Source organism: Symphalangus syndactylus, chromosome X, assembly GCF_028878055.3.
Source record: "Symphalangus syndactylus isolate Jambi chromosome X, NHGRI_mSymSyn1-v2.1_pri, whole genome shotgun sequence".
Classification (NCBI taxonomy): Eukaryota; Metazoa; Chordata; class Mammalia; order Primates; family Hylobatidae; genus Symphalangus; species Symphalangus syndactylus.
Genome location: NC_072447.2, coordinates 72,952,922 through 72,979,854, shown reverse-complemented (window position 1 = coordinate 72,979,854; position 26,933 = coordinate 72,952,922). Strand labels below are relative to the sequence as shown.

Sequence of the window (26,933 nt, the reverse complement as noted above, 5' to 3'; positions counted from 1 at the left end):
TAAATGTAAATGGGCTAAATGCTCCAATTAAAAGACACAGACTGGCAAATTGGATAAAGAGTCAAGAACCATCAGTGTGCTCTATTCAGGAAACCCATCTCACGTGCAAAGACACATATAGGCTCAAAATAAAGGGATCTACCACACAAATAGAAAACAAAAAAGGCAGGGGTTGCAATCCTAGTCTCTGATAAAACAGACTTTAAACCAACAAAGATCAAAAGAGACAAAGAAGGCCATTACATAATGGTAAAGGGATCAATTCAACCAGAAGAGATAACTATCCTAAATATATATGCACCCAATACAGGAGCACCCAGATTCATAAAGCAAGTCCTTAGAGACCTAGAAAGAGACTTAGACTCCCACACAATAATAATGGGAGACTTTAACACCCCACTGTCAATATTAGACAGATCAACGAGACAGAAAGTTAACAAGGACAGCCAGGAAATGAACTCAGCTCTGCACCAAGAGGACCTAATAGACATCTACAGAACTCTCCACCCAAAATCAACAGAATATACATTCTTCTCAGCACCACACTGCACTTATTCCAAAATTGACCACAAAGTTGGAAGTAAAGCACTCCTCAGCAAATGTAAAAGAACAGAAATTATAACAAACTGTCTCTCAGACCACAGTGCAATCAAACTGGAACTCAGGATTAAGAAACTCACTCAAAACCGCTCAACTACATGGAAACTGAACAACCTGCTCCTGAATGACTATTGGGTACATAACGAAATGAAGGCAGAAATAAAGACGTTCTTTGAAACCAGCAAGAAAAAAGATACAACATACCAGAATCTCTGGGACACATTTAAAACAGTGTGTAGAGGGAAACTTATACCACTAAATGCCCACAAGAGAAAGCAGGAAAGATCTAAAATTGACATCCTAACATCACAATGAAAAGAACTATAGAAGCAAGAGCAAACACATTCAAAAGCTAGCAGAAGGCAAGAAATAAGATCAGAGCAGAACAGAAGGAGATAGAGATGCAAAAAACCCTTCAAAAAATCAATGAATCCAGGAGCTGGTTTTTTGAAAAGATCAACAAAATTGATAGACCGCTAGCAAGAATAATAAAGAAGAAAAGAGAGAAGAATCTAATAGATGCAATAAAAAATGATAAAGGGGATATCACCACCGATCCCACAGACATGTAAACTACCATCAGAGAATACTATAAACACCTCTATGCAAATAAACTAGAAAATCTAGCAGAAATGGATGAATTCCTGGACACATACACCCTCCCAAGACTGAACCAGGAAGAAGTTGAATCTCTGAACAGACCAATAACAGGCTCTGAAATTGAGGAAATAATCAATAGCTTACCAACCAAAAAAAGTCCAGGACCAGACGGATTCACAGATGAATTCTACCAGAGGTACAAGGAGGAACTGCTACCATTCCTTCTGAAACTATTCCAATCGATAGATAAAGAGGGAATCCTCCCTAACTCATATCATGAGGCCAGAATTATCCTGATACCAAAGCCTGGCAGAGACACAACAAAAAAAGAGAATTTTAGACCCAATGTCCCTGATGAACATCGATGCAAAAATCCTCAATAAAATACTGGCAAACCGAATCCAGCAACACATCAAAAACTGATCCACCATCATCAAGTGGGCTTCATCCCTGGGATGCAAGGCTGGTTCAACATATGCAAATCAATAAATGTAATCCAGCATATAAACAGAACCAATGACAGAAACCACATGATTATCTCAATAGATGCAGAAAAGGCCTTTGACAAAATTCAACAACCCTTCATGCTAAAAACTCTCAATAAATTAGGTATTGATGGGATGTATCTCAAAATAATAAGAGCTATTTAGGAGAAACCCATAGCCAGTATCATACTGAATGGGCAAAAACTGGAAGCATTCCCTTTGAAAATGGGCACAAGATAGGGATGCCCTCTCTCACCACTCCTATTCAACATAGTGCTGGAAGTTCTGGCCAGGGCAATCAGGCAGGAGAAGGAAAAAAGGGGTATTCATTTAGAAAAGAGGAAGTCAAATTGTCCCTGTTTGCAGACGACATGATTGTTTATCTAGAAAACCCCATCATCTCAGCCCAAAATCTCCTTAAGCTGATAAGCAACTTCAGCAAAGTCTCAGGATACAAAATCAATGTGCAAAAATCACAAGCATTCTTATACACCAATAAAAGATAAAGAGAGAGCCAACTCATGAGTGAACTCACTTTCACAATTGCTTCAAAGAGAATAAAATACCTAGGAATCCAACTTACAAGGGATGTGAAGGACCTCTTCAAGGAAAACTACAAACCACTGCTCAATGAAATAAAAGAGGATACAAACAAATGGAAGAACATTCCATGCTCATGGATAGCAAGAATCAATATCGTAAAAATGGCCATACGGCCCAAAGTAATTTATAGATTCAATGTCATCACCATCAAGCTACCAATGACTTTCTTCACAGAATTGGAAAAATCTACTTTAAAGTTCATATGCAACCAAAAAAGAGCCCGCACTGCCAAGACAATCATAAGCCAAACAAACAAAGCTGGGGGCATCACGCTACCTAACTTCAAACTATACTACAAGGCTACAGTAATCAAAACAGCATGGTACTGGTACCAAAACAGAGATATAAACCAATGGAACAGAACAGAGCCCTCAGAAATAATGCCACATATCTACAACTATCTGATCTTTGACAAACCTGACAAAAACAAGCAATGAGGAAAGGATTCCCTATTTAATAAATGGTGCTGGCAAAACTGGCTAGCTATATGTAGAAAGCTGAAACTGGACCTCTTCCTTACAACTTATAGAAAAATTAATTGAAGATGGATTCAAGACTTAAATGTTAGACTTAAAACGATAAAAACCCTAGAAGAAAACCTAGGCAATACCATTCAGGACATAGGTATAGGTAAGAACTTCATGTCTAAAACACCAAAAGCAATGGCACCAAAAGCCAACATTGACAAATGGGATCTCATTAAACTAAAGAGCTTCTGCACAGCAAAAGAAACCACCATCAGAGTGAACAGGAAACCTACAGAATGGGAGAAAAATTTTGCAATCTACTCAAGGGCTAATATCCAGAATCTACAATGAACTCAAACAAATTTACAAGAAAAAAACAAACAACCCCATCAAAAAGTGGGCAAAGGATATGAACGGACACTTCTCAAAAGAAGACATTTATGCAGCCAAAAGACACATGAAAAAATGCTCATCATCACTGGCCATCAGGGAAATGCATATCAAAACCACAATGAGATGCCATCTCACACCAGTTAGAAGGGTGATCATTAAAAAGTCAGGGAACAACAGGTGCCGGAGGGGATGTGGAGAAATAGGAACACTTTTACACTGTTGGTGGGACTGTAAACTAGTTCAACCATTGTGGAAGTCAGTGTGGCTATTCCTCAGGGATTGTGAACTAGAAATACCATTTGACCTAGCCAACCCATTACTGGGTATATACCCAAAGGAGTATAAATCATGCTGCTATAAAGACACATGCACAAATATATTTATTGTGGCACTATTCACAATAGCAAAAACTTGGAACTAACCCATATATCCAACAATGATAGACTGGATTAAGAAAATGTGTCACATATACACCATGGAATACTATGCAGCCATAAAAACGGATGAGTTCATGTCCTTTGTAGGGACATGGATGAAACTGGAAACCATCATTCCCAGCAAACTATTGCAAGGACAAAAAAACAAACACCGCATATTCTCACTCATAGGTGGGAATTGAACAATGAGAACACTTGGAGACAGGAAGGGGAACATCACACCCTGGGGCCTGTTGTGGGGTGGGGGGAGAGGGGAGGGATAGCATTAGGAGATATACCTAATGTAAATGACAAGTTAACTGGTGCAGCAAACCAACATGGCACATGTATACATATGTAACAAACCTGCACATTGTGCACATGTACCCTAAAAAAGTATAATAAAAAAAAGACACACAAATGGCAAACAGGCACGTGAACAATAGAGCAGGAGGAAATACTTCTAAACTGTGAAAAGGGGCTCAATGACATTGATCATCAGAGAAATGCAAATCAAATCTATAAGTAAAAATTATCTTACTCCGGTTAAAATGGCTTATATTCAAAAGACAGGCAGTAACAAATGCTGGTGAGGATGTAGAGAAAAGTGATCCCTTATATACTGTTGATAAAAAAGTAAATTGACAACTACTATGGAGAACAATTTGGAAGTTCCTCAAAAAACTAAAAATTGATATAGCAAATACAACAGTGATTCTATTGTTGAGTATATACACAAAAGAAATGAAATCGGTATGTCAAAGAGATATCTGCACTTCTATGGTGGTTGCAGCACTGTTAACAATAGCTAAGATTTGAGAGCAACCTATTTGTCCATCAACAGATGAATGGATAAAGAAAATGTGGCATATATACACAATGGAGTAGTATTCAACCATAAAAAAGAATGAAATTCAGTCATCTGCAACGACATAGATGGAACTGGAGATCATTATGTTAAGGTAAATAAGCCAGGCACAGAAAGACAAACATCACATTTTCTCACTTATTTGTGGGATCTGATAATCAAAACAATGGAGGCTGGGAAGTAGGGTTCTAGGGGGAGGTGGGTATGTTTAATGGGCACAAAAAAATAAAAAGAACAAAGAAGACCTACTATTTGATAGCACAATAGGGTGACTATAACCAATAATAACTTAATTGTACATTTTAAGATAGCTTAAAGAGTGGAATTGTATTGCTTATAACTCAAGGAATAAATTCTTGAGTGGATATATACCCTATTCTCCATGATGTGCTTTTTCACATTGCATGTCCGTATCAAAACATATCATGTATCCCAAATATATAAATATCTACTATGTACCCACAAACATTTTAAAAAATAATAATTAGAAAAAGAATTACGGTGGGGCCTTGAACTTTGCTAAACGATAGACATAGTTAAACAATTACCTGCCATTGCTTTATGTGTTTTTCTATAAGTTGCTTACAGCAGCCGAGTCATGTAACTGGGGGTCACAAGTTTTACACTTCTCCAACTACTCCTATAGATAACATCACTATTATGAAACTTAAAAAAACTGGTCTTTGAGATATTTTTCAGATTTAGCAGCAGACCAAGAGCTGACCAAGAGATACCACCTAGTCCTGAGACAGCCCCCTCCCAGGAACTGACTTAGCTAAGCCAAGACAGTTTTAGGTACCCCTGTGATTTCATCCCCAGTCAATCATTTTTTAAAAGTTTCCTATCCCCTGCCTGCCAAAGTGTCCTTAAAAAACCTAGCCTCCAAATTCTCAGAGAGATGGGTTTGAGAAGTTTTTTCCCTTTCTCCTTACTTGGCTGGCCCTGCAATTATTAAACTACTTCTTTGCTGAAAAAAAAAGTCTTAGGCTGAATCAATTATTTTTAATTTGTTCCTATTGTTAGGTAATGCATTCTTCCTTATTTGGATGTTTGGAGGATAGTTTCTTTGCTCATATGCTTTTTAAAAATTGCAAAATTTAATCTAGGTGAAATGTCCCTTTTCATTGATTTTTTTCTGGTTCATGATGAATCCTTTCAAACAGAATACAGCATATCCATATTTCTTCCACCTAAAAAAGAAAGAAAGATCTCAATTAACAACTTAACTTTACATCTGAAGGCACTAGAAAAAGAAGATCAAACTAAGACTAAAGTGAGCAGAAGGAAAGGAATGATAAAAACCAGAGCAGAAATAAATAGAGAAGAAAAAAACATAGAAAAGATCAATAAAATTAAAAGCTGCTTTTTTGAAAAGATAAAAAATATTGACAAATCTTTAGCTAGAATAAGAAAAGAGAAGACTCAAAAGAATCAGAAATGAAAGAGGAAACATAAAAACTGATGCCACAGAAATTAACAAGATTAAAAGAAACCAATACAATCAACTATTTGTCCATAAATTCAATAACCTGAAAGAAATGGATAAATTCCTAGAAATCTATAACCTACCAACGCTGAATCATGAAGAAAGAGAAAATCTGAACATACTTATAACTAGTAAGAAAATTAAATCAGTTAATAACCCCCCTACAAACAATCATTCTTAAAGTCTTCCAAAAAAATTGAAGGGGAAGGCATACTTCTAAACTCCTTTTATGAAGACAGCATTACCCTATTAACAAATCCAGACAAAGACACAACAAGAAATCAATAAGCCAATATATTTGATAAGCATAGATGCAAAAATCTTCAACAAAATACTAGCAAGTCAAATTCAACAGCATATTAAAAAGGATTATAATTCATGGCCAAGTGAGATTTATCCTTGTGAATCCAGGATGGCTAACCATATAAAAAATCACTTAATATGATACATCACATTAAGAAAGTGAAGAATAAAAATTCCATGGTCATCTCAATAGACACAGAAATATTGTTTGACAAAATTCAACACCCTTTTGTGACAAACTCTCAACAAACTAAGAACAGAAGAAAATTGCCTCAACAATTTTCAACAAAACCATATATGGTCAACAAAATCATATATGAAAAGTCCACACCTAACATCATACTTCATGATAAAAACCTGAAAGCTTTTCCTTTAAGATCAGGAACAAGGCAAGGATACCTGTTGTCACCACTTCTATTCAACATAGCATTGGAAATCCTCTCCAGAGCAATTAGCTAAGAAAAAAAAATGAAAACACCCAATAGGAAAGAAAGTAGAAAAATTATCTCTTTTAGCAGATGAAGTGATCTCATATATAAAAAATCCTAAAGACTCCACAAAAATACCTGTTAGAATTAATAAACAAATTCAATAAAGTTGAAGAACACAAAATCACAAATAAAAAGCAGTTGCACTTCCATAGACTAGCAATTAACAATACAAAAAAATTAGGACAATTGTATTTTCAATGGCATCAAAAGAATGTAATACTTAGAAGTAAACTTAACCAAGGTGACAAAGAACTTCTATAATAGCTTAAAGAAAGTTGGAAAATTCAAAATATGTACATTAAAAAACACACTTTTGAATAACCAATAGGTCAAACAGGAAATCTTAATAAAAATTTCAAAATATCTTCAGACCAATAAAAATGAAAACACAACATACCCAAACTTATGAGATGCAGCAAAAGCAGTACTAATAGGGAATTTTATAGAGATAAAAACATACATTAAAAGAAAGAAAGAAAGAGAGATCTCAATTAACAACCTAAGTTTACATCTACAAAACTACAAAACATTCTTGGAAGAAACTAAAGAAGACACAAGTAAGTTGGAATACATCTGTATTAATGGATTGGAAGACTTAATAATGTTAAAATGTCCATACTATCCAAAGCTATCTACAGATTCAATGTGATCCCCATCAAAATCCCAATGGCATTTTTTACAAAAATAGAAAACAATCCTAAAATTCACATAGATCCACAAAGGACTCCCAATAGCCAAAACAATATTGAGAAAGAGTAACAAAGCTGGAGACCTCACACTCCAAGATTTTAAAACATATTACAAAGCTACAGTAATCAAAACAGTATGAAGCTGACATAAAGGCAAACATATAGACCAATTTCAAAAAGAATAGTGAGCCTGAAAACAAACACACACACATGCAGTCAAATGATATTCAACAATGGTGCCAAGACTACATAATAGGAAAATGATAATCTCTTTAACAGATGGTGCCGGAAAAACTGGATATCTACATGCAAAAGAATGAAACTGGACCCTTATCTTATACAATATACAAAAATCAACTCAATATGGATTAAAGACTTAACTGTAATACCTGAAACTATAAAACTCCTAGAAGAAAACATAAGGAAATAGCTTCATAACATCAGTCTTGGGAATGATTTTTTGGATAAGACACCAAAAGCACAGGCAACAAAAGGAAAAATAGACAAGTGAGACCAAATCAAACTAAAAACCTTCTGCATAGCAAAGGAACACATCAATAGAGTTAAAGGAAACCCACAGAATGGGAGAAAATATTTGAAAACCTACACAACTGATAAGGAGTTAATATCCAAACTATAAAAGGAACTCATACAACTCAATAGAAAAAATGAACTGATTATGAGAAAAGGACTTGAATAGATATTTCTCCAAAGAAAACATAAAAATGGCTACCAAGTATATGAAAAGATGCTCAACATCACTAATCACCAGAGAAATGCAAATCAAAACCAAAATGAGTGATCACCTCATGCCTATTAAAATGGCCATGATTAAAACAAAACAAAACAAAAACCAGAAAATAACTAGTGTCGTACCTTAGGTCTTACAAACAGGACATCTATAGGTAATAGTAGTGCACTGTATTCATGATTTTTGCCAAATGAACAGATTACAGCTGCTCGTGCCACAGGAGAGAAAACAGGTAACTATATGAGATGACCCAATATGTTGATTTGTTTCACTATAGTAATATTTTTACTATATATGTGTACCTCATAACATCATTATATATGTATACCTCACTTATGTATAATAAAATTTACTTTAAAAAGAAAATAAGTGTTATTGAAAAATTGGAACTCTTGTGCACTGTTGTTGGGACTCTATAATGGTGTAGCCACTTTGGAATACAGTATGGAGGTTCCTCAGAAAATTAAAAATATAACTACCATATGATCTTGCAACCCCACTGCTATTTACCCAAAAGAATTGAAAACAGTATCTAGAAGAGATATTTGCACTCCTCTCTTCATTGTAGCATTATTCACAATAGCCAGGGTGTGTAAACAACCTAAATGTCCATCAATGGATGAATAGATACAGAAAATGAGGCATATGTGCATAATAGAATATTATTCAGCTTTTAAAAAGAAGAAAATCCTGTCATATCCAGTCATACAATCCAGGCATACAACATGAGAACCCTGAGGACTTTATGCTGAGTGAAATAAACTAGTCACAGAAGGACAAATACTACATTATTTCAGTTACAGGAGGTACATAAAAGTAATAAAATTGATAGAACCCAGGGAAACGGGGAAATGTGGAGATGCTGTTCAATGAGTATAGAGTTTTAATCATGCAAGATACAAAGTTTTAGATATCTTCTGGACATTAATGTGCATATAATTTATAATACTGTACTGTACACTCAAAATTTTCTTAAGAGGGTAGATACCATGTTATTTTTTACCACAATTTTAAAAATTAAAGACTTAGCCCCAACATATGAATAATTATTTTAATATAAACTAGTCTAAATATACCAATTAAAAGATAGAGACTGGCAGAGTAGTTTTTCTTTTAAAAAAAATCTTAGCCCAACTATATGCAGTCTACAAGAAATTCACTTCAAATACACCTACATGGGTAGGTTGAAAGTAAATGGATGGAAAAATATATATAATTGAGATATGAATTTTTTAAAAACACCAGTACATATACTAATACCAGATAAAGAAGACTTCAGAGCAAAGAAAATTACCAGGAAGAAAGAGGGACATTATATAATATTCATGAAATAGCAGAATTACAGAGAAAGACAGAACAAATTAGAGATCAGATGTTTGAGGAGGAAAAGGAGGTGAGTGTGTCTTTATAAAGTGTTACCCTGAAACAGCCTTTGGAGTGGTGACAATTGTTAGAAACTATACATGTGAGAAAATGAGTAGAGCTATACACACACACACACACACACACATACACAGAGTGCTTACAAAAGTAAGGAAAACTGAATAAGATAAACATTAATTTCCTGGTTTCTGTATCATACTGTAGTTATGCCACATAACATTGAAGTGGGCTAGGTGAGCTATGAATAGGATCTCCCTGTACATTTATTGCAATTTTCTATGAATCTTCATTTTAAAAATAATATGCAGGGGTACCTCCTTTTATCACGATTTGCAGATACTGTGTTTTTTGTTTTTTGTTTTCAAACTGAAGTTTTGTGGCAACCCTGCATTGAGCAAATCTATTGGCACAATTTTTACAAAAGCATGTGCTCACTTCATGTCTCTCTTACATTTTGTTAACTCTCACAATATTTCAAACTTTTTCATTCTAATTATATCTGTTATGGTGATCTGTGATCAGTGATCTCTGATGTTACTACTGTAATTGTTTGGGGGCACCACAAACAAGTGCTCATAGAAGATGGCAAACATAATCAATAAATATGTACATGTTCTGACTGCTAAACTGATTGGCCATTCCCCCATCTTTCTCCCTCCCCTCGGGCATCCCTATTCTGTGAGACATAACAATATTGAAATCACAATAATTAATAACCCTACAATGGCCTTTTAAGTGTTCAAGTGAAAGGAAGAGTAGCACATCCCTCACTTTAAATCAAAGGCCAGAAATGATTACGCTTAGTGAAGAAGGCATATCAAAAGCCAAGATAGGCCAAAAACTAGGTATCTTGTGCCAAACAGCTAGCCAAACTGTGAATGTAAAGTAAAAGTTCTTAAAGGAAATTAAAGTGCTACTCGCTGAACACATGAACAATAAAAAAGCAAAACAGCCTATGGCTGTTAAGAAGACAGTTTTAGTGGTCTGGATGAAAAACCAAACCATCCACATTTCCTTGAACCAAAGCTTAATACAGAGGAAGGCCCTAACTCTCTTTAATTCTGTGAAGGCTGAGGGAGGTGAAGAAGCTGCAGAAAAAAAGTTGGAAGCTAGCAGAAATTGATTCATGAGGTTTGAGGCAAGAAGCTGCAACCATAACATAAAAGTGCAAGGTGAGGCATCAAGTGGTGCTGAAGAAGCTGCAGCAAGTTATCCAGAAGATCTACTTAAGATAATGGATGAAAGTAGCTACATTAAACAATAGACTTACAATGTAGATAAAACAGCCTTCTATCGGAAGAAGATGCCATCTAGGACTTTCACAGTTAGAGAGAAGTCAATGTCTGGCTTCAAAGCTTCAAAGGACAGGCTGAATCTCCTGTTATGGGCTAATGTAGATGGTGATTTTAAATTGAAGCTAATGCTCATTTGCCATTCCAAAAATCCTAGGGCCCATAATAATTATGTTAAATCTACTCTGCCTGTGCTTTATAAATGGAATAATAAAGCCTGGAGGACAGCACATCTGTTTATAGCATGGTTTACTGAATATTTTAAGCCCACTGTTGAGACCTACTGCTCCCAAGAAAATATTCCTCTCAACATATTACTGCTCATTGAAAATACGCCTAGACGCCCAAGAGCTCTGATGGATGTGTACACAGAGATTAATGTTGTTTTCATGCTTGATAACATAACATCCCTTCTGAAGTGCATGAATGAAGGAGTAATTTGGATTTTCAAGTTTTACTATTTAAGAAATACATTTCATAAATCTATGGCTGCCAGAGACAGTGATTCCTCTGCTGGATCTTGAAAACCTGGAAAAAATACATCATTCTAGATGCCATTAAGAACATTTTGCTTCATGGAAGGAGTTCAAAATATCAACATTAACAGGAATTTGAAAGAAGTGGATTCCAGTCCCCATGGATTATTCTGACAGGTCCAAGACTACACCAGAATAAGTAACTAGAGTTGGTAGAAATAGCAAAAGAACTAGAATCAGAAGGGGAGACAGAAGGTGTAATTGAATTGCTTCAATCTCATGATAAAACGATAATGGATGAGGAGTTGCTTCTTATGAATGAGGAAAAAAAGTGGTTCCTTGAGATGGAATCTACTGCTGGAGAAAATGCTAGGAACACTATGGAAGCAACTACAAAAAATTAAGAATATTACATAAACTTGGCTGATAAAGTAGCAGCAGGATTTGATAGGACTGACTCTAATTTTGAAAGAAGTTCTACAGTGGGTAAAATGTTGTCAAGCAGCATCACATGCTACAGATAAACTTCTTGTGAAAGAAAAAGTCTATTGATGCAACAAACTTCCTTTTTTGTCTTATTTTAAGAAAATGATGTAGCCACTCCCACCTTAAAGAACCACCACCCTGATCAGTCAGCAGCTATCTACATCAAGGAAAAATCCTCCACCAGCAAAAGGATTACAACTCACTGTCAGCTGAAGTGATTCTTGGCATTTTATTTAGTAATAAAGTATTTCTTAATTAAAAGAATTAAGATTTTTTAGACATAGAGCTGTTGCACACTTCAGAGACTGATGTATAGTATAAACATAACTTTTTTTTTTAAGTAGGGATGAGGTCTTGCTATGTTGCCCACCCTGGTATCAAACTCCTGAGCTCAAGCAATCCTCCCACCTCAGCTTCCCAAAGTGCTGGAATTACAGGTGTGAGCCACCACTCCTGGCCATAAATATAACTTTTATATGTACTAGGAAACCGAAAATGTGTATGACTCGCTTTATTGTGATATTCACTTTATTGTGGTCATCTGAAACTGAACCTGCAATATCTGAGGTGTGACTGTACATATGTATTTGTGTGTGTGTGTGTGTGTGTGTGTGTCTATATCCTCATAATTTGACTAATTTTCACTTTCCCCAGTACTACTACCCTAATCCAACCATTTTCTCTCACCTGGGTTACTGTAACATCCTCTTTAACTGGTCTCCCTGCTTATCCTCTTGCTCTTTCTGTGGGGAAGTCAGAATATTCTCTTTACATATAAATCAAATCAAGTTAATATTCTCTCTTTACATATAAATCAAATCAAATCACCGTCTCTCAATTTTTCAATGCCTTCCCATCATATAGAATAAAATCCCAAATTCCTATTTTGTCCTACAAAAGTCTGTATGTTTTGGCCTCTGAATACATCTCTGGCCTTATTTTCTCCCACTGTCTCACTCACTCTCTACATTCTGGATACATTAACCTCCTTGCTATTCATTGAACATACCAAGCAGGCTCCCACCTCAGGGCCTTTGCATATTCTATTCTTTATGCCTGAAATGTTCTTCCTCCAGATATTCACATGTCCTACGCCCTTGCTTCATTCAGGTCTTTGCTTAATGTCACCCCACCAGATACCCTTTCTTGACCACTGTATCTAGAATAGTATCATCTATTGCTCCTTATACCCTTATCTTGTTTTATCAGCCTTATAGCTCTTATCATTATCTGATGTTATATATTACGTATTATTTGTTTATTCACTGTCTGTATCATCCTCTAGATTGCAAACTTCGTGAGTGTAGGGTCTTTGTTCTGTTTACCACTGTATCCCTAGTGCCTAAAACAGGGCTGTGCATGTAGCAACGCTCAATAAGTGTTGAATGAATGTATAGATCAAAAGGAAAAAACTAATTTGATTACAATCTAGGTTTCCCAGTAGCCAAGATATATTTATATAATTGCTTCTTTAAGTGTAGCAACTTTATATTATATAATCAAATTAATTATTTGTTCTTCAAATCTTTTGTTTTTTTATATCTTTTAAGATTTTATTTTTGAAAAAATCAGATATTACCTATGGGCTTCTGATATTATTTCGGTTTCACTGTATTGACATGGGGAAATTGTTTTGCTTTACCTCTTTATTTACTTTGCTTAGACAAAAATATCTATCAAACATTGCTGCATATTTTATAAGACTTCTTTTAAAGTGTGTTAACATTTTATCAGATACTCTGGTTAATGGGACGCTAGTATCTAGGAAAAACTAGAAACCACAAGGTTCAGATTACAGTCACAGCTTTTCTATTAATATTTTGTATTAATTTATATAATTATATATAGAAATTTATATATAAAAACCTTAGATAAGTTTTCATATTTTTATTAATTATCTCTGGGCCTCAATTTGCTTCTCCTTAAAATGAGGAGGGTAGATAATATGATCTCTAATGTTCATTATTGTTCTATGAATGAAGATAAACATATGGCAAATGTGCTCCATTTTGCTTTTTTTTTAAGAAACATACATGTGTCTTCATATAGTTTATTCCATGCACCACAGTTTATACTTCATGGTAGACACTACTTGAGATTCTGTTTAGCCCACAATCTTCCCTTCTCTGGGAATTGTATGTCCCCTCACTTAGGGTTGGGGCCTAATAACCATATTTATATGACATGATCTTGCCCCTCTAGCCATGGATAATCAGATCCTGGCTGGACATATAGCCCAACCTATGTCAATCAGAATTGGGAACTGGAATTCATAGATACTGAGTCTCTTCTGATTGCCTGAATTTAGAATATGTACACTTGGGATTTCTTGAATAAACCAGGTTTGGCTGTGTGCTGAGGAAGTGAGAATAATGAAGTAGATACACTGAAAGAAACAAAGATAAACAGAAGACCCTATAGCCCCAGGGGTGGTGAAGGAGAAGAGAAAGAGGGAGGAAAATTCCCTTAGCTATGGACAGCTTGTCAACCTAGTTGAAGTTTCTCATGCACCTAGACTACACTTTCTGCACTTTCTTTTTCCTCTTATACTCTTTTCTTCTTTAAGCTAGTTTGAAGTACACCTTGATTATGTACAACCAAAAATCCTTAATCGAGACACAACTGGGTAAGTGGTTCACAAACAAATTATGTGTAAAGTACAACCTAAAATTTTGGACATCTTACGTAAAGCATTTCTGCTTCAGTTTCATTACATACTTAAATTAATCCTTAGTAATTAGAAAATTCATGAGCCAAGTTATTATATTCCATAGCCTTTAGTTAACTGAGTTTCATGGCTATCTAGATTAGAAACATTTGTATTCAAATGTAAATATAAAATTATCTTTCAAAATCAAAAGTTTTTATTTTTTTTTCTAAGCTTATACTCCCCTGTTAGCACAGATTACTAAGAATCAAATAGATTTCACTAATTCCTATTCTGCATTCAGTGTTCAGGTGTTCAGCTGTGAGAAAACTGTTAAATGAATACTCAGTCTCTTTTCCTCTCATCCATAAATACACAAAGTGCCAAGTTTTTTCACACGTCATAGGAATGGAAAAGGGAATGGGAGACGGAGAAAATTATAATTAGTTTTCCAAACAGCTAAGTTTTTATTCTAGTCAAACCAATAACCTGTGTACTATTCCTTCCCTTGCTCTTACTTTTAAGATCTAAAATCTGTAAGTAAAGAGCAATGAGTTACACAATAGAGGCAAATTATCATTACTGCGAAAGGCATGAAGCAAAGAACTAGCTTTTTTTCCCCTCTTAAAAGAGCATAAGTAGTAAATAACATGCCTCTAGCAACTCTAGTATTAGGTGTAGTTGTGCTCTATGGACAGCTTCACCCTAGTTCAAGTCTTTAACAAGTTGACCTTGTAACTTTAACAAGTTAGCCAGACCGGAAGTTCCAGCTTATTGTCAGAAGAATTTCATCTCAGAACATCAGAAATGCTGGATTTTAGTGCTTCTTGCATCATAACAAAAATAGAACAAATCAGTACCAATATGCATGCACTCATTATATGATTATTATTTCAGAACTGGGGAAGAAGAAAGTCCTGAAGTTTTACTACTTTTAGAGCTGCAGCAACACCATCAACATACAAAGACTACTAAGTGTAACTTTTAATGCACACTTTACTTTCTTACTCTGATTAATTGATAGGAAGAGTTTGTAAGTCCACAGAATTTACATGCAGATAACATTGCTACTACAGTTTTTAAAACATCTGAAAGCAGTTTACCATAACCTGCCTCAATTTTGCTTACACTAAGTGATGTTCAAATCCCTTTTCTTGTAAACGGCCCAACACAATTAATGGCTCTGATTAGTAATAGAGCACTTAGAAGATTTTTTAAATACACAAAACCTAGATGTTCCTCCCTTCTTATAACTTATTTTAATTCAGTATCATATGCAGATACCCAGTAAAGAAGCTCCAATACTGCCTAACCTCTGGTAGGACTCTGGCTGCTTCTCCTGTAGAGTGTAATTCATTTTTAGCACAACTACTATACATATCTAGCCTATAACAAGTTCTTGGTTAGTGGGGCCTGAATTAATGAAATTTTGTTGTACTGTAATTTGGACCCCACTGATTCAGAATTTGTAATAATTCAGAAAGAAGCTGAAATTAAAGTGACTTTAGGGTTATTTTTGAATAAAGAGTTTGCCGAACAAATTTAAAAAAAGATAGTAGAAAGGATATTAAAACTACTTAAAAGAACAAATGTGGCTGGGCACGATGGCTCACGCCTGTAATCCCAGCACTTTTGGAGGCCGAGGTGGGTGGATCACTTGAGCTCAGGAGTTCAAAACCGGCCTAGGCAAAATGGTGAAACCCAGTCTCTACTGAAAACAGAAAAACTAGCTGGGCGTGGTGGCTCACACCTGTAGCTGCAGCTGCTCAGGAGGCTGAGGTGGGAGGATCACTTGAGCCAGGGAGGTGGAAGTTGCAGTGAGCCGAGATCATGGCACTGCACTCTAGCCTGGGGAACAGAGTGACACACTGTCTCAACGCCCCCTTCCCAAAACAAAACAAAAAAATTAAACAATGCTTCCAAGCAACTTTAAGTACTTTAGAAATATCTCTTTACATATAATCCATTGACACACTAACAATAAATCATTCTCATATATTTATTAAATCAAGATCCCTAAGGGATCTTGTCCTAATCCTGGTTAATATATGTACAAGAAAACTGTAAAAACTGCAGTTCATAAAAAAATTCTAAAATTCAAAACTTCACCCATTTTAGACTTCTTTTTCCTAAATTATTGCAAATTAAGAAAAATTTGAAACATATAAAATCTAAGACTCATTTTTCTCTATTTTTTTTCCTTGTTTCTACAGACTCACAGGTATCTGAACCAATTTGGCAGCAACAACTATGTAATCCAAGATTAAATCTATTGATAATAAGCCAAAAAAACCAGTTAATAATGATAGTCCTAAAAGTATGCAGGAAGAGAAACAGAATATAAGGATCTATGTGCACATTTAGAGATTAAACTCAGCAAGAACCATTACATATATTAGTATATAATATATACCCAGCCCTGAAAAGGGCAAGGAGCAACTTAAAAGTAATGAGACTGGCTTATATATGACCTGTGGAACCAAATTTATTACTTATGTCACACCCCCCATATGTCAACTAGTATTCAATTTGAAAGAAAAATTAAATTAATTCCAAAAAGATGGTAAGAAATGTCACATAATATAAAAATAACTATTTGAATTCATCTGATGAAAGATGCTATATAAATACAAAGCAGTAGTAATAAGACAGCCTGGAAGAACAGAGAAGATATTCCTCTTAATTCTAAAATGAAAAAGTTCCTAAGTATAACTACATAAAGTTTAGATGGTAAAAACGCAATGAGGAAATCTGAAACAATCCAAATGAAAGGATCCCTACTGTTATTCCAGAAGGACTCAACCCCTTCTGACTTTTTACTTCCTAGGGTAAAGAAAATAAATTATTTTTGAAATAAAAACCTAGTGACTCAAAAATTGCCTGATTTAGTCACAGTATTTTAAAAGAACCTGGACAATTCTTCCACTCAATACCACTTCCAGTCTAATCACCCAGTTTTAAATGCAGTTTATCCAGTATGGGTTTGGCTTTTTAGACAATCACAGAAAATCTTTCCTAAATAACTTTATAAAAAGATATCTTTTGTGAAACTAAAGGCCAAAGAAGCAGCTGAAGAGTGACAGTGAGAACAAATCGATATACACAGTAGTTAGGAAAAGTAGAAGTGAGGTACAGAAAGTGAGCATAATGAGGAGCTATGTAATTCAAGGCTGTGAAAGGTTACAGTGATAATAAAACTGTACAATGGCTTTAAGTGAATATTATTTTAGAAATATATCCATTTTCACATTATTAATCATGTCAAAATTCAATTTCAGGTTTCAGTTAATATTTATTGCATTTTAAAAATTGTTACAAAAAACTTATTACAGTAGAATACTATCAGTAACAAAGTTAATCTCCCTGTCAAATCCCAGTGGTGCACTTGTCAATAGGAAAATATGAATGAGTCAGACTACAAGGGAACTTTTGGATACCAAGAGTCTAAAAGGGATTAACAATTCATAAGATATGATATTGAGAGAATGATAACGGTGTATGAGACAGCTCCTGTGGATATTAGTTTATAACTTATATATGAAGGTGTTTGTTTTATTTTCTTTGTGGATACCACACTTTAAGAAGGAATGCTAGTCTCCACTTTTTTTTTTCCCACATTGAATTGGCTATAGGTATCTTTCACTTAGTAAAAAATGTTATGTTCCAGGAAAACTTGCTCTTAAAAAGAATCGCTGGGAAAAAGACATTTATCTCATAAACTTCCATAATACAATTGAGAGATCTGTGCTCAGCTGGGAAAAAATTTTAGTCCAATGATATAATAAAGATCATACTTTAGAATATGATAATTCTTTTAAAACTACGTATTTAAGGAAAATTATAACTTATAGATGCATCAGTGGTACTCAATGTAATATTGTCCTACCTCCAGACTCAGTCATTAGGTAAAAATATTGAGAATGACCCTATGTTACTTAACAGAAACTGACAGTTCTTTACCGTATTTTACATGCTGCCACCACTGAGGTTTAGCAATCTAACTAACATAGGTACCTGCCTTAAATCGCCACAGTACTTACAATTTGACATACGAGGTAATTTTAATTTTCTTGGCAGTTTGCCTCCTCTTTCCAAAGATCATCCCTTTGATACTGTCATAAGACCAGAAATGTACAATACTTAATTAGCAAAAATGATTTACTCCAATGCCTTTTGCATATATTTTGTTATCTGTTAACTGGTTAATTTCCAACAATAATCATAGCTATTTGCTGACTGTGTCCAGATAGGGCATTCTGTTCTCTAATAACTTGTTTATTTAATAGCTGATGTGCTAAGCAGAGGATGTTCAAAATAACAATTATATTTGTTGAGCCTAGAAACTATTAGCTACTGTGAATTAAAGTTAACTTTAATCAAAGAAGACTACTGCTGGCAGCAAAAGATACCAAAAAAAAAAGGTACAGAAGGTGTATAAAGCCTCAAAAATTTCAAGTTTGAGTATATTGTTCCTCAGAGTAAATCTGTGAATTCTTTATATTTGGAATTCTAATATGTGAATTTCTGTTAGGAGACATACCTCTCTATGAATGGAATAACTCCATACCTTGTTATTTTTCTGTGTAAATGTCAACTTACAATGGCTAACTAAAACCTAGGAGACAATTAGTCATCTGACTAATTTTCAATATAGCAGAAGGTTGTTAGAAATGTACCAAAATAAGCTTTGCAGAGGTTTGTAACTGCAGTTTAAACACTGATGCTAGTTGTCAATTATTAATACATACATTAATAACATGATATTAGAACTTTGACAGATATGAATTTGTGGGACTCTGACATACCCCTCCCTTTGTTTTCAGAAAATGGTAGCAATAGCAGTACTAAATGTAGTACTAAAAATTAAGTTATCATATACTAATGAATCAAAATGAATGTTGCTTATAAAATTTCCCTAATTTATTTTATCAAGAAATAGTCTTTGGAGCATATTAATAATCTAATGTACTATCAGACCAGTGTTGTATGAAACACTTAGAATATAACTGTCTCAGTAGACAGTAAAAAAAATTTACAGGTTACAAAAACGTGCTTAACACTCTACCCGTATCTGCTTAGAAAACATTCTCACTTGCCTCAGGAAATAGGATGATTATTTTAAAGTCTGATTTCTATAGCATGTATATCTGTGAAATTATATTTAATTTGTTAATTTAATATGTAGTTTATCACAGAAAATTATTCCCACTACAAAGAAGTTAATTGCCACTGACAGTCCGCTTCTCCTTTAGGTTTATCTAGGAGAAAATATGCAAAAGGATTAGAAAATCAAGTGCCTTAGCTCATGCTATGCTGAACTCTTCCACCTTCTAAGACAGCTTATACTTCTATTAAGAGCCAAATCAAGTATGACTTTCTCTACAAAGCTTTCTCAGAAAAATCCAGCCTATAGTAATATCCCTTTACTCTTAACTCTTTTAGTCCTTATTCAATATGACTGTTCCAATTGTTGACCATGATATCTCATATATGTATTTTCCTTTTTCCAATGGTTAAACAATTTACCCATCGGTAGTTTACCATTGGGTAAGCAATTTACCCAACTGGTAAATTGCTGTTTCTGTTCTATTCTCCACAATACCTGGTATAGTAGTAGGCATTCATTAGAAGCTAGAAAACAAAAACTTGTTGAAAGTCACTTTAAAAAAAAAAAAAAACTTCATTCCGGAGTTCACTGATCAAGTGCTTTGATAGCATTTGCAAAATAAGCCATCAATTTTATTTTATAATGTGATTATGACACCCTAGGTAAATGCTCTTAGAGTATGCGGCATCTTCATAGTCATACTCATTTCAATGGAATACTAGATTGGATTCAAACTACTGCAAGGTTCTCTAAGTATGTGAAGGTGAAAAGCAAGTATTCATATGATACACTATTATTTCAAATAATTCAGACTTAAATTCATCAAAAGCTTTTCCAAAACAACAAAAAAAATTACCTTTGGAATCTAGCAACTAGAAGCATGTCAGCTTGCTAGAAGCATGTCAGCTTGCTAACGCACAAAACAAACAATACTCTCTGAGGTCCGAGATTATTTTGCAGTGGTACTAGAATTATATCGCGCTTTAATTTAAACTATACCCCCAAAGAACCTCAAGCAACATGAAAGCTCCCAAAGCAAAGCATTTTACTCCAAACTAACAAAGTCTGCGGTCTTGACAGATTCACCCAATAAATTTAATCATAAATGGCATCTATATATCCTTTTAAAAAATCTTTAGCTCAAAAGCATTTACAAAAAAAAGAAAATTTAGCTTTTCCATTATTATGCTTCTCTCTCGCCACGTCTTATCAGATAAAAGAAACCTGAAATGGCTTAAAAACCAATAGGGAGGGAAAAGAACCCATCTTTTATTGTCTGCTCACAGAACTATCTTACAATCAAAATTGCTAATCTAAATTCAGTATGCTTTTGATAGGTGTCATCTGTGAACTAAGTTTTTTCAACCATTTACTTTTAAGAAAACAACTTCATTCATCAAAGATAATGTTGCTAATTTTCAAAAAAGCACCTCACAACTTTAGAACCTCATCTAATCACCTTGTCCAGAATATCACTTCTGGTGCCTCATGCCAATGTTTTCTGGAACCGACTATCTTCAACTGCAGGCTACCTCAGGAAGAACAGATATATCACAACCCATCCTTGCTTTTATTGGGGATATTTTAGGTTTCATCATCGTATTTATAATAAAAAAGAGGTATGCCATTCTGGATGAAAAGTAGTTTGTAAAACCAGTTTCCCCTATTATCAATCAGCCATTCTGCCTACTTCTCAAGTTTGATGGCACTTTAGAAGTCAAGTGGAGTGTGTGTTTGTTTTATTATTTTTATTATAAGTACTATCTTCCTAACGTACATGTCAGGAGTCAGAAACCAGGCACAAGGCTTTCGGGAGCTCTCAGCACACGAGTAGCAACAACACTGAAAAGTAAGGGGCCACTCCAGCTATGTGTTCAAGCCTTGAGGCATGGAGCGACAGCAGCCCGGGGAATGGGCTCCTGAGAAGCCCGCGGTCAGGCTGAGCCTCTTGAGAGCGAGAGCCAGAGCCAGAGCCAGAGCGAGGGGAAAGGGGCGAGCACGGTACTGGGAGAGTCTGTCCACGAATCAGGAACCAGGCTGCGTGACTGTACGTAGAATTATCAGCATCTATGGCATCTAAGAAGCAAAGCCAGGCCTTAAGTACCCACCCCGCATTCCTGGACGCCAGGGTTGAGACCAAAAAGTGGTGGCTACGAGAAGGAAAACTACCTCGAAGGGAACAGAGAGCCGCAAGCAGATGCGGGAGAGGCGTCAGAAGCTTCTGCAGGAGAAAGCAGCGATTCGCTCCCTCCCGGGGCCCCGGAGGCCGGAAAGGCGCCCTAGAACCGAGCGAGTGCGGTGCCACTACTCACCCCTACTCTCCTATGGTCCCCGTCGTCGCCCTGCTCGACGCAGCCCCTGCAGGGGGGAGCCCCTCCCCCGCCCGCCGCCGGGGGTGGGCTCGGCGGGCGAGAGAAGGCGGCGGCGCAGGTGTCCAACAGCCGGGGCCAGAGAGGAGCTGGGTGCAAGGGAGACAGCTTGGTGCCTTGCGCTCCGTGGCGCCGCCAACTTCACCACCATCGACGTGGAGGGACGAGGGGAGGCGATGGGGGGAAGGGGCTCGCCCAGCGGCCCAGACCCTCCTGGGGTACTAGGCCTGAGCCTCTGGAGGGACCGCCGTTACCAGTCCCCTCAGCGACGCGACCCCCAGGCCAGATTCCAGTCCCTGGGCCCCCCTGGCCACAGAGCAGCGGCGGCTCCCTCTTGGGGCCGCGGTCGCAGCTGCATCCTCCTGCTTCTCCTCCTCTGGCGCCGCTGCCTACACACACAGCCCGGCGCGGTTATCGCCGCGGCGCCCGACCGCCGTTGCCTAGCAACTGTGCGCATGCGCCCCACCCCTGTCGGCGACTGCTGCCACCGCTGGCGCCGCTGTCGGAGCTGAGACCAGCAGGCCTGCGACCTAGAAAGTGCTCAAAACCCCACTTCCTAAGGCCTAGAAGGAGCGACGTGAAGGTAAGGGTGGGTGAGGAGAGGTCCAGGATGCTCTGCAATTCCAGAGGCCCGAGGACTTGGGATACGACCGTCTCCCAGCCCCTCGACAGGCACCTCTGCGGTTTAGAGTGACAGTCCCAACAATCTCACTACTTGTCTCACTGCCTTTTGTCTTTTATTTGTTGTTATTTTATTTGCCTACTTATTTGTCTTGGCTCCTCCAATTCATCCTTCACAAGGGCTGCCAGGGTAATTTTCTAAATAACTTCTCTGACTATGTCACTCATCTGCATAACTCAGGTGGTTAAGGGTCACCTCCCTTAATAGGGCCTAACAATTCTTGACTACTGCAACAGCATACTCTCTGTTTTCTTTGCCTTTAGACTTGTCTTTCTTCAATTTGTTCTCATACTTCTAACAGTGATCAAATGAAAATCTAATCTCACTTCCTTCTGGCTTAGAGAATGGGCTTTGAAATTACAGCCAAATTTGAATTTCTGCTCCACCACCAAGTAGCTCTGTTTCCTTCAGCTAGGACCTTTTTTTTTTTTTTTTTTTGACAGAGTCTCACTCTGTCGTCCAGGCTGGAGTGCAGTGGCGCCATCTCAGCTAACTGCAACCTCTTCCTCCTGGGTTCAAGCAATTCTCCTGCTTCAGCCTCCCAAGTAGCTGAGACTACAGGTGCAAGCCACCATGCCTGGCTAATTTTTGTATTTTTAGTAGAGACGGGGTTTCACCATGTTGGCCAGGCCGGTCTTGAACTCCTGACCTCAAGTGATCCACCCACCTCTGCCTCCCAAAGAGCTGGGATTACAGGCGTGAGCCACCGCGCCTGGCCTGAGCTAACATTCTTAACCTGTCTAAATCTGTTTCCTTATCAGTAAAATGGGGATAATTATAATACCTATAGAGTAGTTATGAGGATTAAATGGAAAAGTGAATGTAAAGCACTTAACATACATAACTGACTGTGGCTCAGAGTAAGCACTTAGTAAAAATTGGAGTTATTTTTCAATAGATTCATTATCTATAATAAAGGAGAAAATACAGATTCCCTAGCTTAATATTCAAAGTCCTCTAAGATCTTGCCTCTATTTTTCTAGCCCTAGCTCCTTCCACGCCCCCTTAGGCACCCAGCCACAGACCAGTTTTTACCTTTTCTGAGACACATCTAGATCTATAAAGTGCTTAGACATATTTCCCAAAGGTTCACCTGGGTAAGAAATCTGCATAAACCCTCCAGTTAATTAACATGTAAATATCCAGTGATTCTTCCAAAACTACACTTTTTAATTTTAAAATATTGACACTGAGAATTGACATGTAGGCAATGGCTATGTACAAACTTGTGTGATATTCTAGGGGCTTATTTACTTGATCTTTTTGAAATTAGGTTTAGAGGTTCTGTATTAAACTTAATGCAATGTATAAACATATTTACAAAATGTGCCCTGCTGGATGTTTATTTAATAAAATATTTAAACATTTTAGAAAGTGTAAAAATAGCTATGCCATGTGTAAGAACTTTAAGAAGCCCTATAATAAGTGCCAGTGAAACATTAGTGGAGGGCCAGGCGTGGTGGCTCACGCCTTAATCCCAACACTTTGGGAGGCCGAGGTGGGCAGATCACCTGATGTCAGGAGTTCAAGACTAGCCTGGCCAACATGGCGAAATCCCTCCTCTACTAAAAATACAAAAATTAGCCAGGCGTGGTGTCACTTGCCTGTAATCCCAGCTACTTGGGAGGTGGAGGCAGTAGAATCACTTGAACCTGGGAGGTAGAGGTTGCAGTGAGCCGAGATGGCACCATTGCACTCCATCTGGGTGACACAACGAGACTCCGTCCCCCAAAAAAAAGAAAGAAAGAAAAGAAAGACAAGAAAGACAGAAAGACAGACAGAAAGAAGAAAGAAAGAAAGAAAGAAAGAGAGAGAGAGAGAGAAAGAAAGAAAGAAAGAAAGAAAGAAAGAAAGAAAGAAAGAAAGAGAAAGAGAAAGAAAGAAAGAAAGAGAGAAGAAACATTAGAGGGGAGCTCAAATGGACTGTCAAACTAAAATGAAACTTTATACAAACCAGCCAAAAAGTACTGAAGAAAGAGAAGAAAAATTGGAAGGGCGAAAAAGAGTGAATCACTCTAGAACTAATTAAATAGAAGTATCAGATTGGAGATCATCAACAAGCTGTAACCAATGTGGAAGACCATAACACAGGGAATATATATTACAATTATGACTGTGGAAATGAGCTTGGATAGAGTTCTCACACAGCTCATACCTTTCCTTCCGTATGGAACAGACTTGCCTTTCAGGTTCAAAGGAAAACAATTCCCTAGTGTTCAGCCTTTTCTAATGACCATCAGTAAGTCACAGGGACAGACTTTTTACAAAATTTGCTTATATCTTCTAAAACCTATATTTTACCATGTAAAACCTATATTCTCTGTTCACTTACTGAACTAATCACATTCTATCACACATATCTTTTTAACAGTGAATAGAGAAATACATATATAAAATGCTGCTAGTCATCTTTAATTCTTCTGTGTTCCTTTCTAGATAGAGAACTGTGTCACTGCTGTACTTAAACTCCTTCAGTATCTTTCCTGGGGTTTCAAGATAAAATCTGAGCTCCTTTGCCCACATCACTGCATCTGCCTTTACTACGATAGAAAGGTAAAAACTCCTACAACAAACAGACCTCTCTATATCAATATGGAAAAAAAAGAAAGCTGATTTATTATTGAGTAAGCACAACAGAGTACATGCATATAAGTAGCCTTCAAGAGACTGCAAATTCAAAATAAAATTCTACACAACTTATATATTGCAACAGTCCACTTGAGAATTGAGGCAGCTATTTGTTTAGTTAATTGAATTCTTCCAACAGAATAATGAAACTTTTCTTACCTCCCCAAAGATACCTCTAGTCTTCCTGAAAGACAAATGGTTACACCTTGAGATGGGCTCCTACATTAACTTTGAAGACATGTCTTTACATTTCAAAGAGAAATGTGACCTTGACCTTGGAAATATGTGTGCATTATAAAACTGGAGACTGAGACTCTGTAGTCTCTGGAGAGATTTATCTACATTCCAAAAGTTAGAGAAAGGATAAAGTTTCACTCTGTCCCCCAAGGAGATACATTAAGAAGCTAAGGGAGAGAAAATAATATATTTCTCTTTATTCACCTTCTTTTCATTTCTTTTTTTTCCTTATTCACCTTCATTTACCTTTACAATTACAAATCAGTGAGTTCTTCAAAAACAGAACTCTGTGCTGGCACAGTAGATGCACCTAGTAAATCAAGAGTAGGTCTTCCTTGAATAAATAAAGTCATAGAAGAAGATGTCAACAGATGAGTGAGAATTTGCCAAAAGGGGATAAAAATATCCCATGAAAAGGATAAAGTATATTCAAAAGCCCAGAAAATTTGAAAGTGCATGATGTGTTCAGCAAAAGTAGAAAAGTGTGACTTATGCATATTTTATCTGTATTTATGGGCTGGGAAATGTAAAGTTGTAATGGAGTTGAATATAGAGAAGTAGGTTGAGCAAAGATTATGAAATGCCTTGTATGCCATGCCAAAGTTTGGAAAAGGTCTATATCTGATGGCTAAATACGGTGTTAAAGAAAATTTTTTCAGGGTACTTGTTAAAGATGGTAAGAAAGACTTAATTCAAGGAGGATTATTGTTATGGAGTTTTACAGTAGGGAAGAGAGATGAGGCTCAACTCAGAGTCCAACAAGGGAGGGAGTAACATTTATAAGTGGGAATTTATAAACAAAGAGCACAGTGGAGGCATCAATTATTGGCAAATTACTAAGAGGAAACATTAAGTCTAGGGGAATTCTTGCTAAACCAACATGATGGAAATCTTGCTAAAGGCAGACCAGGGTAATAAGATATCAGGGGTGGGAGATGAGATATCTAATCAGATATCCAGAATGATCAGATACCAAGGGTAGGGGATTTCCACTAAACTGACTCAGCAGGATTCTTGCTAAAACTGAACTAAGCAAGCCAAGCTTAGTTGAGAAGAAGGCTCACAAGGGCCTGACTCAAATTTGGTCAAGGAGAGAGTCTAGCACAAATATTAGTGCTCCAGCCCCAAAGAGCTTATAATCTAATGATGCCAGAAGACAAGTTAATAAATAATTTACATAAATGAAATCATAAATTGACAGATGTATTTCTGGGGGAGGGTATAAGATTGGAAATAGACTTTGAGTAAAGTTTCTGAGAAAGCTTCTTGGATGAGTTCATCCTGACGTATAATATAAAGGGTCAGCTAGACACAGTGGCTCACTCCTGTAATCCCAGCACTTTAGGAGGTCAAGGCCGGTGGATTGCTTGAGCTCGAGACCAGCCTGGGCAATGTAGCAAAACCCTGTGTATACAAAAAAAATACAAAAATTAGCTGGGTGTGGTGGCATGTGCCTGTAGTCCCAGCTCTCGGG

At 36.6% G+C, this 26,933-nt stretch overlaps 2 protein-coding genes across 4 annotated transcripts in view; one reads left to right on the top strand and one right to left on the bottom strand.

Moving 5' to 3' along the window:
- Positions 1-22,317, bottom strand: part of ZC3H12B (zinc finger CCCH-type containing 12B) — a 490,484-nt gene extending 468,167 nt beyond the window's left edge. The window contains exon 1 of one of the 2 annotated variants that reach the window (XM_055269215.2): positions 21,856-22,317. The gene's annotated coding sequence lies outside the window, so the exon portion shown is untranslated. Of the gene's footprint in view, positions 1-4,980; positions 5,612-21,855 lie in introns of those variants that run through there. The other variant, XM_063635297.1, reaches the window with a different exon arrangement.
- A 90-nt stretch (positions 22,318-22,407) lies between these two features.
- Positions 22,408-26,933, top strand: part of ZC4H2 (zinc finger C4H2-type containing) — a 122,407-nt gene continuing 117,881 nt past the window's right edge. The window contains exons 1-2 of one of the 2 annotated variants that reach the window (XM_063635301.1): positions 22,411-22,495; positions 25,031-25,147. The gene's annotated coding sequence lies outside the window, so the exon portion shown is untranslated. Of the gene's footprint in view, positions 22,496-25,030; positions 25,148-26,933 lie in introns of both variants that reach the window. The other variant, XM_055267821.2, reaches the window with a different exon arrangement.